This window comes from Lathyrus oleraceus, chromosome 3 (assembly GCF_024323335.1).
Source record: "Lathyrus oleraceus cultivar Zhongwan6 chromosome 3, CAAS_Psat_ZW6_1.0, whole genome shotgun sequence".
In the NCBI taxonomy this organism is placed as follows: Eukaryota; Viridiplantae; Streptophyta; class Magnoliopsida; order Fabales; family Fabaceae; genus Lathyrus; species Lathyrus oleraceus.
In genome coordinates, this window is record NC_066581.1 from 380,550,482 (window position 1) to 380,567,124 (window position 16,643).

Genomic DNA, 16,643 nt, shown 5'->3' on the forward strand with positions numbered 1-16,643 from the left:
AAGGTTGGCACAAATGAAGATGTGATAGAACAAGATGGTAAGTAACAAACATTCAGAGTCAGTTTAACAACGATTTTGCCGAGTATGCTTTCATAGTGAAACTAACTTCAATTAGGACTTTTAAATGTTATAACGTGGTCTAGTTCATGGTTTATGAAATAAAAGATATAAGGCTCAAATTTTAGTTTTATCCCACCCCTTCTCCCTGATGTTCTCCATTCCTAAATTCAATTAACTCAATAAATCTATTTAGTCTGCGAGAGAATTTTGATAGATAATGATGGAGGTAGATGTAATGATTCAAGCACTGATGAGATTCTTGAGGTGGTCGTCACCTATTTTCACTTACAAGCTTGTTTTCATTTTTTATTTTTTTTTGCTTTTTAATCCCTAATTTTTGCATGGACCGATTCTTTTGAGTTTGTGGTCCATTGGGATGCCTTAACTTTTGCCTAAGTCAACTCCTTTTTAGTTTTGACTTAGCGGCCTTTTTAAAAAAAAATAATGCCCTAACTTTTGCCTAAGTCAAAAAAATTCTGATTGTTTCCCTTTTTTTTTTACTTAGAGGGCTTTTTTTTAAAAACAACTCTTGTGCTTTTGCTTTTGATTTAAAAAGTTGTGACTGCCATGTTAGCTATTGTAAGCTTTGCACTTTCTCAACTTCCTCAATGTTAGATGATATATGTGAGGAATAAGATGTGCTTGAACTCATTATCCTTGTGATTAGATGGAATAATTCTCTTGAGATCAGAATGCATCATTGACTTAATTGAAAAACTACCCTGCCCCTGGTTAAGATTAAGGTTTTTTTATAGAAAGAAAACCGACTTCAGGCTCGAGAGGGTTGACTATGGATTATCTCCTTATTTCTCCAGTGTTTAGGGAAATGAAACAATGCCTTACATCGTCATCCCGGTCTTACTATTAAAGCATACATCAACAAATTTGGTTGTTTATTACATCATTCTCCTCATAAGTTTGTTAATAGGTGAGAAGTGAGAATAAAAGGTTTGATTGATTTTTATTTTTATTTTCATGATGGCATAAGAAAGAGAGTGTAAACGAATGGATTGATTTCAAAAACATGCATGCTCATTTTATTAAAATTATTTCTCAAAGAGTACAACTTTCAATACAAAAAACACTTAGCAAAAAAGAAATTACAACTGAAACTGGTAAACCCTATTGATCCCAAGGATGAGCTTTATTATTGATCCACTATCTTTACGGGATGCTTTTTGATGTTCTTCCATTTATAAAGATAAGGGGTGACTGTTCACCAATGGGACTCCTTTTTCAAGAGTCAACGACTTATCGTCGATCCGGTCTTGGACTTTGTATTCACACCAAGCATTCTCTTTATAACTGGGAGGATATGGACGAAGAGAAGGACCAAGGGATTGTAGCTTTATTATGGCACTTCTGAGTAAGTCATGAGACATTGGTGTATGATCCAATTTCCTTTCAAGCTTCATTTGTTATGATTGATGAAGCACATAAGGTTGCTGTTGAAGTAGATACTGTTGCAGACCTTGTTACGGAGGTCATCATCCAGGGTTGTATTTGAGGCTCTAGGTAGGTCGTGGCTGGCATGGAAAAGGGTTACATTCTCTCTTCAATGGTACTTGCTCTTCTTAAGACATGTGGCAAGTTCATTTGCGAGCATCGAGAGACTTGCTAGCTGGATAGGGGTGAAAGTGGAAAGGATATGCAAATGTATATGTATGTATGCAAATGCACGAAAATGCATGGGTATGCAAAAATATTTTTTTATTTTTTACTTTGGAGGTATGCTAAAAGTTTTTTTAGATGTAATGCAAGTGTCACATTAGGATAATGACAGATAAGAGAACCCACGCAGGTTTAGAGATTATGATGGATATGTAATCCACATATAGGTTTAAGGATAATGCCAAATACAAGGACACCTTGTTTAAGAAGTCTCCTTATAGATAGGGATAATGATCGGCATGGGAAACCCAAATAGGTTTAAAGATAGGTAAAGTAATGCAAGCATGACCTACCTAAGGTGATCTTCTTATGACATGGCAGTTCTAAGTTTAGACTACCCAATCCCGTCACTTGTAGGATATAAAGTTTTGGGTAAGATGTTAGTCATAGAGTCATGGATTATACCCTTGTTTTACCATGAGAAGGATCAAGCATTCCTACGGTAATCATTCGGGATAAGTCTCGTCTAGACGGGATCTTAGTAACGACCTTTGCAGGTTGATAACATAAGGTCACCCTAAGTTAAGAGGGTTCTAGAAGAGGTCCTCAGAGTCATGGACCGACCTCAAAGTTCTATCATGAAGAAGTGTTGGCCTTATCATGACAAAACTTTTGAATTCATCTATTCTGGGCGGAATCGTCACCAAAGACCCTACGGGATGAAAACCCCGGTGGCCGAGATAGGACGACCCCTTACTTAAGCTTATTATTTTTTCTCAAGCCCAGGTTTTGGCTTCACACCTTTGAAAATTCCAACAAATATGATATTACATGCATAATAATATAATAAAGAATAAAGTAAATAAATAAATAAAAGCAGAAATAAAGGAAAGCAAATACACAGAGAAACAAGCATAACCCTAAAACCCAAAGTTAGGATGGACTCTCTTTAGAGAATATATAAGACTTCCCCAACAGAGTCGCCATCTGTCGCGGCTGGAAAAATGGCAGAGTCACGACCATCTTTTATCCGTTCCTAATGAACAAGGAAATAATGATAAAACCTATGAACTAAAGGTGAGAGACTGGGTTCGGGAGTCGGTTAAGTATGGGGAAGGTGTTAGGCACCCCTTACCTCCATTGTACTCAATGGGATCCTCCTTCAAATATATGGTTAATGTGTGTTTCTAGGGTGTTTGCTTTAATATTTAATTATTTATTAATTATCTATTTATTTCCAAAAATGTTTTATTATTATAATAAGGGAATCCCTAAGAAATGCTTTTGATTATTATACTCGCTAGAGTCTTACAACTCTATGCATACGTATCCTCAAATTTATTGAAGTATCAGAGCCCCGTAGTTCTGGTAGAAAGTATTTTGTTTGTTTGTTATTTCTATCCCTTGAAAATTCTCACGCATCGGGGGCGGAGAAGTAATTAATTTAGAGAAAATGCCTCAATACACTATGGTAGAGGTCTTACAATTTGAAGTGTGTTGAATTTGATTTTATCCCTTGATTGTTTGTAAAGATAATATTTAATTTATTTAAGAAAATAAATTAGTGATTACACTAGAATATTAGACATAACCCCTTTATCCTGATTTTACCCCTTGAAGATCCTAAACTTTTATCTCATGTTTTATCCCATATTTATATCCCTTATTCAATTGTAAAACTTTATTTTGATTAATAAATTAAATTAAATAAGATGCAATTTAATATATCTCTTATCCTGATTTTATCCCTTAGTTAATTTACAAAAACATGATGATTATTTTAATTTTAAAAAATAAATCCATAACAATATAGTATGAGGTTTGGTCTCATTCTACATTGGTTTATGGTTTGAAACAGGATGTGATCTATTACTAAGATTTTTTTTGGGTTTGAAACAGTTTGTGCTTTGTGATTTAAAACAAATTTTAATTATGATTTGTTTTGAAAGGTTGCGGTTTCAATTTGAATTGATTCCTGAGTTTTATAGAGGTGGTTTTTTATGTCAAACTTGATATTGTTTCAGATTTCAATATTGGGTTATAGTTTAGTCAAGTTTTGGTATTATACTGTTTATTTTTAGATTTTAATATGATTCAGTGTTGTCCCGACTCAGTGCGATCCGGATGGTAGTTTTGTTAAGCAAATATGTCTATGATTTTACCTAATTTGTTTTAAAATTATTATCCTAATCTCTCCCTTTTGTTACTTTACAACAGTCACACAATATGATTCATAATATAAGACACCAAAAACAAACAAATCCCACTTATACTGACTCAGTTTATGATTATTTGCATGAATTATAGGGGAAGTTATATGTATAAGCAGTACATGAGCAAGCAAGTAAATTGGAGCGAGCATTCAAAAACTTACCAAATGGAATTCGAGATTCCGGAGAACTTGGTTAGGTAAACACTATTCTTTTGAGTTATATTTTACTCCTCTTTGCTTTCCTTCAAATCGCTTCATAAGTTTCTTTTCTGCTACAGCGAGGTGTGGATGTCGATGACAAAGCTACCGGGAAGAGGCTTAGGGTTATATGAGAATTATTCTCGGTGTGAAAACAATTCTCCTTGTGTTTGAGAGTTTTTCGAATCTTCCGTCAAAGTTGTAGAACTTTGTGAAATTTATTTTTATCGTCTTTTTCTTCTCCTCTTACTGCACAGCTTGTACCTCATTTTATATTGCAGTTTTGAGAAAATATTATATTAAAGTCTTGATTTTTTAGTTAATGCATACAATTTGTTTTCCATTTTTTGTGTGAGACAAATTCAATGAATTTGAAAGTTAGAAACACTATATGAATGCTGATAAAACTTACCAAATGGAATTCGAGATTCCGGAGAACTTGGTTAGATAAACACTACTCTTTTGAGTTATATTCTACTCCTCTTTGCTTTCCTTCGAATCGCTTCATAAGTTTTTTTTCTGCTACAGCGAGGTATGGATGTCGACGACAAAGCTACCGGGAAGAGGCTTAGGGTTGTATGAGAATTGTTCTCGGTGTGAAAACAATTCTCCTTGTGTTTGGGAGTTTTTCGAATCTTCCGTCAAAGTTGTAGAACTTTGTGGAATTTGTTTTTATCTTCTTTTTCTTCTCCTCTTACTGCATAACTTGTACCTCATTTTATATTGTAGTTTTGAAAAAACATTATATTAAAGTCTTGATTTTTTTAGTTAATGCATACAATTTGTTTTCCATTTTTTGTGTGAGACAAATTCAATGAATTTGAAAGTTAGAAATATTATATGAATGCTGATGAAGGTTTTGTCTGATTGTTGTATGTTCTTTGTTTTGGAAAGAAATAACTTTTGTCCCTTATCTTTTAATCACCTATTGAAGGGAGATGTGAATGTTTTGTGACTTTGGAAATCTCTGATACTGAGTGAGGAATAATACATGAAAAAACTCTGATTCTTTTTTTCCCCTTAAATAATAATAATATTCTAATATTAAAGTGATAATAATTATAATAAATTAATAATAATAATAATAATAATGGGTGATAAAACGTGATAAACTTAAGAAAGTAATAACAAGAAAATATTTTGAATTTTTTTCTTTAGTTTTATCTTGATTGATTTTTATTTTTATTTTTAGATTAAAAGAAAAATATTAAAATAAATAATATAATAATAAAAAAAAAATCGAAAAATTAAAATAACAAATAATAAAATTTTATTTTTTTAAAGAAAAATTTATATTAAAAATAAATAATTAAAAAAATCAAAAAAAGAAAACAAAAAGTAATAAAAATTGATTTTAAGAAGATATGATTGAAGGTAAAACATGAAAAGGAGAAAAATTGTGAAAGTGACAAAATAAAGATTTGAACTCAAGACCTTCTCCTTGCAATTCTTAAACATGCTTCTCTACCAAATGGATCATTTTGTTCATTCAGAATAAGATTGACTCAAAAGAATATGTTAATCAAATTTGATTTCTATTTTTGACCTTGTTTATAAATGATATTAATACCATACACTTTTTCTATTTTCTCTTGTTTTTTTTCATAAATGCATAAAATAGCATTTAATTAAAAAAAATGCAATTTACTTATTATTATTGCTATTATTTTTTATACAGAAAAAAAGTAAAAAAATAAATAATGAGAATGTGTTAAAATAAAAGTTGGGACTCAAACCCAGGACCATATGATGGCTCTCCCTACCCATGCTCTCTTACCAATTGTGCCATTTCATTCATTTGAAATAAGGTGGCACTAGAAAACATATGAATGGTAGTCAAAATTTTGGGTACGACAACTGATAATCTTTTTCAAGCTTCACAATTGGTAATCTTTTGTTTTCAATCTTCATGTTTGATGAACCCTTTTTTTCAATCTTCGTGATTGATAATTCCTTATTTCCAACCTTCGTGGTTGACAAGCCTTAATATTTTTCCAACCTTAATGGTTGATAATATTTTGAGAACCTTTGTGGTTGACTTTGTTTCCAATCTTTGGATTGATGATTTATTTTGACTTCCCTGTCAGGAAAGATTCAGTTGAAACTTCTTGTCTGCAAGGGCATTCTGGAACTTTAATGTTTAACTTATGGGTTCTTTGTCCTCATACCAGACTCAGAGCCTATCTCTAACCTTTTCTACACACGCATAGATGGCTTCATGCACCATAAAAAAACCATACATGTAACATGCATATCATGTTTCTCTTTTGCGATTGATATATTTCCCCACAGAATATTTCAATCAAATCCGAAGCAAATGAACCTATAAAAGTCAACCTGTCAATTCATATTCCAAATATTCACTCATCTTATAATCGTTATTAATGGGATTTTTTTTTGGATACTTTGGTATTTAATCCTTTTCTACCTCAAGTACTCGAAAAGCTTTCGTAATTCACACTTTCAGGTTTAAGATGATTAAATATGGGCAAATATCGTACCCTAAAATTTGCCCACCCCTTTTAATTTTTTATCCAACCTGTGACTTAAGATTCATCTACATTCATTCATATGCTTATGCATTCATATTAACACATTCTCATAAACATCATAGATTCAAAGTTTATGGCTATTTTTATACCTAGCTAAAGAGAGGGGTTTTATTGAGAATCAAGCCCTAGGATTTGTGATGTGGCACTCAATTGGATCAAGGTATGAAACCATAATGCTTGGTGTTTGAAGCCTTGGTATGGAATTACATCATGGTGTCTCAATCATGCCTAAACCCTATTTTCCTTGGGTCATGTCATTGGTGGTTTCTTGTTTGCAAGACCCCCTTGATTGGTTTGTGACCCTTGAGTATGTGATTTGCATTGTGATCAAGTCATGAAGTCTTGATTATGATGTCTTGACATTAGGGTTTAGATGTTGACCTTGCAATTGAAACCATAATGGTGGGCATTTTCCACTTGGTAACCATGAGGTTTGTGTGTGGAAACCCTAATTCATGGATTAGGGCATCTAATCAGTATGGTGCATCATGCCTTTTTCCTTTAGAATCAGTCACTCATGGGCCATGGTTCAAGCTTATGCATTCATTTGGTCCAAAGTCATGTTTATGGTCCATTCTCATTTAAGATTTAAGATTTCATGATTCATAGAATTTCATGGTATATTGATTCATTCGTACATTTGCACATATTTATGACTCATTCATTACTTTTGGTTCAAGAAATTCAAATTTGAAGTTTTGCAGGGAAAGTTACAATTTGAAATGAAGAAAATATTTTGCAAATAAACTTTTCATTCAAATTCTTCATTACATTTCATTTAAGTATCAATTTACATAGTTCATACACAAGATTACAAAGAAAAATGTAGGTTTTGGCAAGGTTGACATTTTAGTCAATTGTTGACTTTTTGGTCAAGAGTTGACCAAAGTCAACCACTAATTTCTAATGTGCCTATCTCCATTTCGGATTCTTCTTCATCCACCATCTCCATATCTTTTTCAATATTCAAAGCCATGCCATCATAAGTACCTACAAAAACCATAAGTGAACCAAATTCACACATACATTAGCATATACAGTAACATTCAACACCATATCCAAACAGCCATGATAATATGTTCACAACACAATGCATTTAATGCTCATCACAACATTCATGTATGTTTTAGCAACTACCATGACAATTCAATACTAAGTCCACCAACCCTTTTTTTAAGAAGCATATAATGATTCATTTTAACTTTTTACTCATTTTCGAATTCTAAATGCACAATAGAAGTTGACAGAGTTGATTCTAATGTCAAGTATCCAATAACAAGTTAACTATTAACCTAACAAGTCTAATTACCTTTTTTAGTAGTTTTATCCAAATTCAAATTATCCTAACAATTTCAGAGCATTGTATAATTAACTGGTTCCTAACAGTACCACATAATTAATCAACTTTTCTTTTCATAAACTAACCTTAAGCTAATTACATAACCAATTTGAACAAAAAAACCCACAACAATTATGAATGCCATGTAACTTTCTCCGTTCAATGTCCATGATCCTAACTGCCTTCATTTGATAACCATTTCAACAAGTAATAACTTGCTTGCTAACATCAATCCCATGAGCATTTCACCAAATCTTTTTACTGCAATAACCTGAATTTTAAACTTCAAACAATGCCAAAAGGATGACATCCCCATATTTCACAACTATGCATAACAGGATTTCAAATGTTGCAATTCATAGACTAACTGTTAACAAAAACTCAAATAGATATTAATCAACTTCACATTCCTAATGCACTAACCATAACTTCACTTACATAGTCATAACAGAAAAACTTCAACTAACTTAACAGAATAACTAACATCTCAACCCTAACTAACAGAATTTTCCAGCTAGATAACTAACTAATTTGGCACGTAATGAGAGGATTAACAGTGTAAGTTAATCCCTAACTAACTTGAACTGTGAACTTTTAACAATGTGAAATTTTTCTGTCAAATTCAATGGCTATAAATCCAGAGTGAGGTTCATTCCTCAAGAGGCCCCTATTTTTTAATCACCACTCACAGAATCACGGGATTTTCATCCCTCACCTTCACTCAATTCCTCTCTCACCAAAGCTCTTTCTCCATTGTTGCTCAAAGCTTCACATTGAACCTCTGAAACAACAAGAGTTGAGCTACAACCTCCACTCACGTCTCAACTCTCATCAACAAGAATAACACAGGGGCGTGAGAATTCACCTACAGAGTACACACATAAGAAGGAGTGGAAGAAGCTAAAACCATGGAGCTTGGAGTTCGAGTTTTTACGTCATTCGTAATTCTCTGGTTCTTTTCTTGAGCTTCGCCTTCTTTGCCGGTTGCAGCAAACGCCCAAGTATTTCAACATTTCGTAGGTTGGTATATCTTGTCTTGCCATCTCTTTTTTTACCAATTGGTATCCATTTCTTAGAAGAACTATAACCCTAAAGAGTTGGATTATAATCGAGCTTTGATGAAGCTTAATTTCAAATATGAGTTTTAGGGTTCACGATGTGTTTGGCTCGATTCGGGGAAATCATGGAGGATTAGGATGAATGAATAGGATAGGGTGAGAGGGGAGACCAATATGAGTATTCCGATGTAGGTTTAGTGGAATTTGGCCTTCCGCCGCTGCCGAAGGCGATTTCCGGTGAGGCAGATGGTACACTCACCGGTGGAGGAGTGCTCTGACGCATTTGATACTTTTGTTTGGTATGAGTTTGATCTTTGAGATTTCATCCCCTCTCTTGGATCGAACCAATGGGCTTGGGCCCCATGCTTCACCATATACACCTCCCAGACACACCATACCTCCATCTCCACTTAGTTTTGGCTTGTGTCTTGGCTTGGGCTTCAGGCCAAGCAATTCACTTTTCTTCCTGCCTCAATGATTTGGTTGTAACATTGGGCCTTAGTGTGGGCATGCACCCACAACTATTAGGCAGACCCCTAATCTGTTCTTTGTACCCCCATTCTTCATTAATCATTATTAAGTTAACTTATTTTAATTAATCTACTTTAATTATTTTCTTGATTAGCTTCAATTAAATTCTGATTTTGTTTTTGTTAAATTTTTGTGTACATATAAACATTCATTTATTTTGATAATATTTGTTAGTTTGTATATTAATTTTAATCGAATAATTGGATTTAATTTTTTAATTGTAATTAATCGGTTAATCATTGGAAATTTTAGGTTTAAGTTAATTATACTTATCCTACTATTTTTTCAACATATATTCATGAATCGTTTTTAATTAATTGGTTTTAATTAATTATAAATAATCCTGATTCAAAATTCCATTTAATTAATTTGTTCATAATGACTATTTTACCCCTAGGGTCTAGGAGCTCCTGATTTTTGCATGCTCCCTTAACTTAGGGTTTGTATAAAGGCAACTGGTTCAATTACTTGATCCTTCATTAGGTTGTGTACATGGTTCAACTATTTCCATTCCCATTGATTAATGTTGATCAACCAAATACTTTGCATTGTGCTTAAATCCCCAATCATATTCAAGTGATCAAAAGACCCTTGATCACTTGATAAGGAAAGTCCCATGTGTTCAAGCTGTAATGGATCTCAGGAGCTCAAGACTTCAATATTCAATTCAAGATCAAGACTTCAAAGTCAATTTAATTCAAGCATACCAGATAAAGTGGACTACTTTTCAAGCACAATAAAGGTATCAACATTTGTCAATCCTGATTCGAGTTGTGTGCCATGAGCCTTAAGAAATAGAGAAGGAGTGAGAGTGGAGAATTCCTTAACTCATTCTGAATATCTTTAGGTACAGGACGAATGACCTAGTTGCTAATTCTATTCACATATATTCATAGACTTTAGCACAATTCGAATCAAATGATTGTCAAGTCTCCTTCCACAACAATCAGAATCTTCTATCACCAACTTGTCAATCATGATTCAAGTTGTATGCCATGAGCCTTTAGTAACAAAGAATGATGAGAGTGGAGCATTCATATCCTTGTCTAGGATATCCTTGGGTACAAGACGAATCAACCAGTTGCTCAAGGTATTCGCCTTTGTTCATAGACTTTAATGCAATTTTAATCAATTAATTAACATGTCTTCTTCAAGCAATCTAATCATACCCTCTCTTTGGGTCACATTCTCTTTGATATCAGGAACTTGTGCTTGTACACCCTCCTTCAATCAAATCTTTCTTTGCCCCGTGAGGTTATAGACCTTGGTAATCTTTATTTAACCCATGAGGTTATAGACCTTGGCAAATTATTTTCGTGCCTGTGGAGTTATAGACTTTGGCACTTCCTCTGTTGCCTATAAGGTTATAGGCCCATACCACCATTTGGATTAGCCTTGCATGGTGATAGAATCTTGGCATTTAAGCCCCTGCCTTATAGGACTGTGGACCTTAGCAATTCAGTTTTTTTCCTTTAAGGTGATAGACATTCACATCCTTTTCTTGCATATAAGGTAATACACCTTAGCATTCCATTTGCCTTGTAAGATTATGGACCCAGGTAATTCAGTCTCATGCCTAACAAGTTATAGACCTTGGCAGTATTCTTTGCCTATAAGGTAAAAGACCTTGGCAATCTTTCTTTGCCCCATGAGGTTGTAGATTTTGGAAAATTATTTTCTATGCCTATGGAGTTATAAACTTTAGCACTTAGTTATAGAAATTGACAAATCCCTTTGGTCATCCTTGTAGAGTTATAGACTCTTGGCAATATCCTTACCTATTAGGTTATGGACCTTGCCAGTGCCTTCCTTTTCCTTTAGAGTCATAGACTCTAGCATCCGTTCTCTTTTCCTTTAAAGTTGTAGACCTTGGCAGTTCAGTTCTTTGCCTTTAGAGTTATAGACTCTGGTTGTGTTTATTTCCCTATAAGGTTATAAACATTGGCAGACCCTTTCTTTCTTGTAGAGTTGTATACTTTGGCCATCTTTCATCTTTCCATGTAAGGTTATAGACCCTGGAATTCCTTTTCTACCTTATACAACTGTACACCTTGGCAATCTCTTTCTTTCTTTGTTCCTTCTTGGTTAGCCGTGTTGGTTCTAAGTGTTGCCAGCAATTTTGGTAAAACAAAGAGTGTTCACAAGATGTTACATGTGATGTCTTAACATAAGATATCTATGTACCTGCTGGAGTTTTAAAATATAATTATGCAAGGATTGTTTTAGGATGTCATACACGACGTCATGACATCTGATATTATGTACCTGCTGGATAATTAAAATGGAATTATGCAGGATTGTTCCAGGATGTCAGACCCGATGTCATGACATCCTGTACACAGAACATTCAGGGTGAATGTTATGTGCTATGTGATTGCGCATTTAATGGAAATCTATGTATGATTGAAGATATGATTTGCAGGCGCATTCAATCATTAATTACAACCTGATTTACTTATTTTCCAAGGAGATCTAACCAGCTGACATGAGAAGATTTAATTGGAAAATAGTTTTAGGGTTTTCAAGATGTCCAAGCCCAGCTGAATGCTTCTATAAATAGGACATGGAAAACCTGATTTGATACACAACCAATACTGAGCGAAATATTAAGAGAGAATAAGGGTTTGTATCTTGTTTGGTCGTGTGACTTGTAAGCCATTCAATTCATCCATAGATGATTGAATTGGTCTGATTTGTGAGTTGTAATTTGTCACTCTAAGCTTGTAAGCAAGAGTGCGTGTCTACTTGATCGAAGCTGTTAAGCAAGATCAAGTGTGTGTCTACTTGATTGAAGTTGTTAAGCAAGATCAAGTGTGTGTCTACTTGATTGAAACTGCTAAGTAAGATCAAGTGTGTGTTATTGAAGAGTGTCTTCTTTTCATAAGGAATTATTGTTTAAAATCACAGGTGTGATTGAGGGGGAGTGAGTGGGTTCTCATATCTAAGAGTGCTTAGGTAGAAATCACACGGGTAGAGATTAGGTGAAAAAGACTGTAACTTGTTGAAGTGTACTGAGAGTCTTTGAACTGATTCTATTTAGTGGATTTCCTTCCTGGCTTGGTAGCCCCCAGACGTAGGTGAGTTGCATCGAACTGGGTTAACAATTGCTTGTGTCTCTTGCATTACTATTCTTTATCTTTATCCTGTTTGTGTTACTCATTTATTAGTGTCGTGACATTACCTTCGACATCTCATATCTGATACCAGAATTTTAAGCCGAACTACGGAGCTCTGACTTTCTCATTGCACAGTGAGAATACGTAGGCACGAGGATTCAGATTCTCCGTGAGCACCCTAATTATTAAATCTTCATTCAAATTTATTTATTATTCCCCATTCATTAATCCATTACCATCCCTCAGCAGTATTATGTTGCCTGCACTTTGGAACCAAGCACCTTATCCCTTTGGGTTCCATGTATACTTTTGGGCCAGTAACAAATATCCACCTTTGAGACAAGAGTTGTTTATCTTATTCCAGAAACTTAATTCCTTTTTTTTGTTATTCCAATACAATTACACCATGCCTTAGGCCCATCACTTGTTGGTTTATGCCAGTTTACTCTTCGGCTCAAAGTTTATTCTTTCATGGATTCAATATACCTTTACCCTTTGGTTTTAGACTGTTGGTTCCCTACAGTGATATATTATTCCTTGTACCAAACATCATTTTCCTTTGGGGTCTCATACTTATCCTTTTAGTATGATTTAATTGGTGTCCACCTTATTAACCAAGACCTATTTGGCTTATTGCCAGGCATTTAATTTTCGGCCCAACCAAATAGAGTGATACCATGCCTTAGGCCCCTCACTTGTTGGTTTATGCATGTTTAATCTTTGGTTTAAAGTTTATTTACCTTTTTGGGTTCCCATGATACCTGATCGGTCACCATTTCCATTGAATTCCCACCGTTAATCCGACATATTTTCATCATTTTGGTAAGATTTATGTTTGTTTTTAGTTGCTTCGGAGTCATTTATCATGTTTTGTTGGTTTGGTATCGCATTGCATTCGATTACAAGTTTATGTCAAAAAGATCTCGTTTATGCTTTGTTTGGTAGTGTCATTGTTACAGGCCATTGCACAGGTTTAAAAGCAATAATGGTGAAGTTATGGATACTCAGAAAGGCAAAAATATGAAGAAACAACAGGTCAACACGGGCACCCGTGTGCCACAACACTGCCCGTGTTGTTGATCAGGCAGAGCAAAATGGGAGAAGAAAAACAGAGATCAACACGGGCACCCGTGTGGTGACACACGGCTGTGTTGTTTAAAACAGTGCATTAACACGGGCACCCGTGTGGAGGAACACGGCCCGTGTTGTTGCCTCTGTAGCTTGTGTTGAAGATAATTATCATGGAGAGCAACACGGGCACCCGTGTGGTGACACACGGCCGTGTTGTTGGGCACAGCTTGGAAACCCTAACTTTTGCTTTGTGAAGCGATTCTGCTCATTAAGGGTAGTTTGGACCTTTTGTTTGGAAGAGATTGATCTGAAGCTATAAGAAGGCTTGGAAGAGAAAGGAGAAGGGACTTTTGGACGTATGAAAAGAAACATTACACCAGAGAAGATAGCTACTACGGAGGATTCGAAGACGGCGAGATTCAAGGGCATCACCCATTGAAGATCAAAATCTCCTAATTCTTTGTAATCTTTAATTTCTATACTATGCTTTCTTTGAATACTATGAGAGGCTAAACCCCCTATGTTAGGGGGGTGATCCTGATTTGATCGTATGTTATGAATTTGAACAAATGATTTCCTTATTGCTATGTTACTTATTTCAATTCAATTGTGTGATGTTATTATGCTTTTGTATCGGACAAATACAAATTGATCTATGACTATCAATAACAGGATTGTGATTGTTAGGGTTTTCACACAATTAGGTTTATGATTGCATCATCTAGGACTAGTAACTGTTGTAAACCACCGCAAACCTTGATATTATTTATGATTAAAACCAATGATTAATTGAATGGACATTTGAGTAAGAATTGGTAGTTTAATAGTTTCTTCCTTAAGGACTTAAGGAAGAACATTCTGAGGTTAGGTAATTGAATGTTTCATATGTATTAAGGAAATCTTGACTGAATTCATAACTGGTTAAATCAACCACTTCCCCTAGCATATTTTATATTAATCAGTTATATTTTACTGTCTGTTGTGTTTATTGTTAGAATTCCAAAACAACCAAACCATTATCTTTTTGTTCTGATAGAATCAAAGTAAAATAAGTATTTCCTACGCAATCCTTGAGATCGATACTTGGAGATAAAACTCCTTATTACTACATCGGTAAAAATAGTACACTTGCTATTTTTTTTCGATCAAGTTTTTGGTGCCGTTGCCGGGGATTGCCAAAATACATATTTTAATTTCTATTCTATCGAAATTTTGTTGCTCGTCAACCAAAATTTTATCTGTGACAATTTTGTTATTCAATTCTAATCTTTGTCTAACTTGTTTATACGAGGTAAGGCCTCAGCGAATTTTTCTTTTGACGCAGATCCAGAAAGAACTCTTCGCGCTAGACTGAGACAAGCTAAGCGAGAAAAACTGGAATTAGCAGAGAAAGCTGGGGAGGAAGTTGTTTCAGTGCACTCAGAGAATTCAGATTCCGACACGGAAACAGTTCCTGAAATCATGGCTGCAAACCCACCACCACCACCACCAGAGAGACTTCTCGGTGACTATGGTGGAACCAACACTCTGGGTGGTCGTATGACAATTGTAAACCAACCGGTCAATGTGGAACAATTTCAGCTGCATCTCAGCACCATTAATCAACTCGAAAGGCGGTCCTTTTCTGGAAGAGTGAATGAAGATGCCAACAAGCATCTACAAAGGTTTTTAACTATGAGCACAACGCTGAAAATGCCTGGACATAACGAAGAAGCAATCAGACTTCGTATGTTCCCATTCACTTTAGCAGATGAAGCCGAAGAGTGGTTCTATTCCTTACCTGCTGGTAGTATCACTACATGGGAGCATATGGAAACAACATTCTTGCAGGAATACTTTCTCGCATCTGTGTCATTGCGGAAAAGATATGAGATCCTAAACTTCAAGAAGAAGGAGGGTGAGTCACTAGGAGATGCCTATAAAAGATTCAAGAAAATTCTAGTGGCTTGTCCTACTCACAACATGGATGAAACTGAGCAAATGCAAATGTTTGTTAATGGTCTTCGAATTCAAACGAGACAAATCCTTGATTCAGCAGCTGGTGGCTCAGCTAACTTTGCAACAGCCATCGGTATGAAGAAGATAATTGAAGCAATTGCCTCAAATGAGCATCTGGAGTTGTACGATAGGGTGTCAAGCAAATCTGCAGTAATTGATTTGAAGCTTGAAACAAACAAACAGGTAAAAATTGAAGAAGCAGTTGCTGCAGAGGTGGAGAAAAGGTTGAAGGCACTAAACATAGGTGCTCAGAAAGTGGCTCAAGTGCAACAGGCACCAAACGATGTGTGTGGCATTTGTAATGGACCACACAATACTGTTCATTGTCTTGCAACACCACAGCAGATAGAAGATATCAAGTTTTTAAAGCAAAACAATCCCTACTCCAACATATACAACCCGGGGTGGAAGAATCATCCCAACTTTGCATGGAAGGATCGGATAGGGAATGGGCAACATCAGGTACAAGGTCAATATCAAAACCAATATCAGCAACAGCAACAACAAGTCCCAAAGAAGGCAGATTGGGAGATTGCAATTGAAAAGATGGCAGCTCAAAATGGGCAATTTGAAGAAGACACTAGAAACAATCAGAAACACACCGCCGCATCCCTAAAGAATCTCGAAGTTCAGCTGGGGCAGATAGCGCAGCAACTGGCAAGTTCTCGAACACCAGGTTCCCTACCAAATGAAACAGTTCAAAATCCGAGAGGTCATGAGAATGTTAATACTGTCACGACGATAGAGAAAAAGGATGCTAAAAAGGAAAAAATTATATCACCGAGCGAGCCGACTAAAGAAGAAACTACAAAAGGAACTAAACCGGTGATTAAGTTGCCCTATCCTCAGAGAATGACAAAGAAGGAACCTAGTGAGTCAGACTTGGAGAAATTCATG

General features: G+C 35.2%; 1 long non-coding RNA gene across 1 annotated transcript; it reads right to left on the reverse strand.

Moving 5' to 3' along the window:
• Positions 1-7,367: 7,367 nt before the first annotated feature.
• Positions 7,368-9,463, reverse strand: LOC127127829 (uncharacterized). The gene is made up of 2 exons (XR_007805476.1): positions 8,059-9,463; positions 7,368-7,623 (listed from the first exon to the last, which is right to left on the reverse strand). It is a non-coding gene; the product is annotated as an uncharacterized LOC127127829 (long non-coding RNA).
• Positions 9,464-16,643: the final 7,180 nt, after the last annotated feature.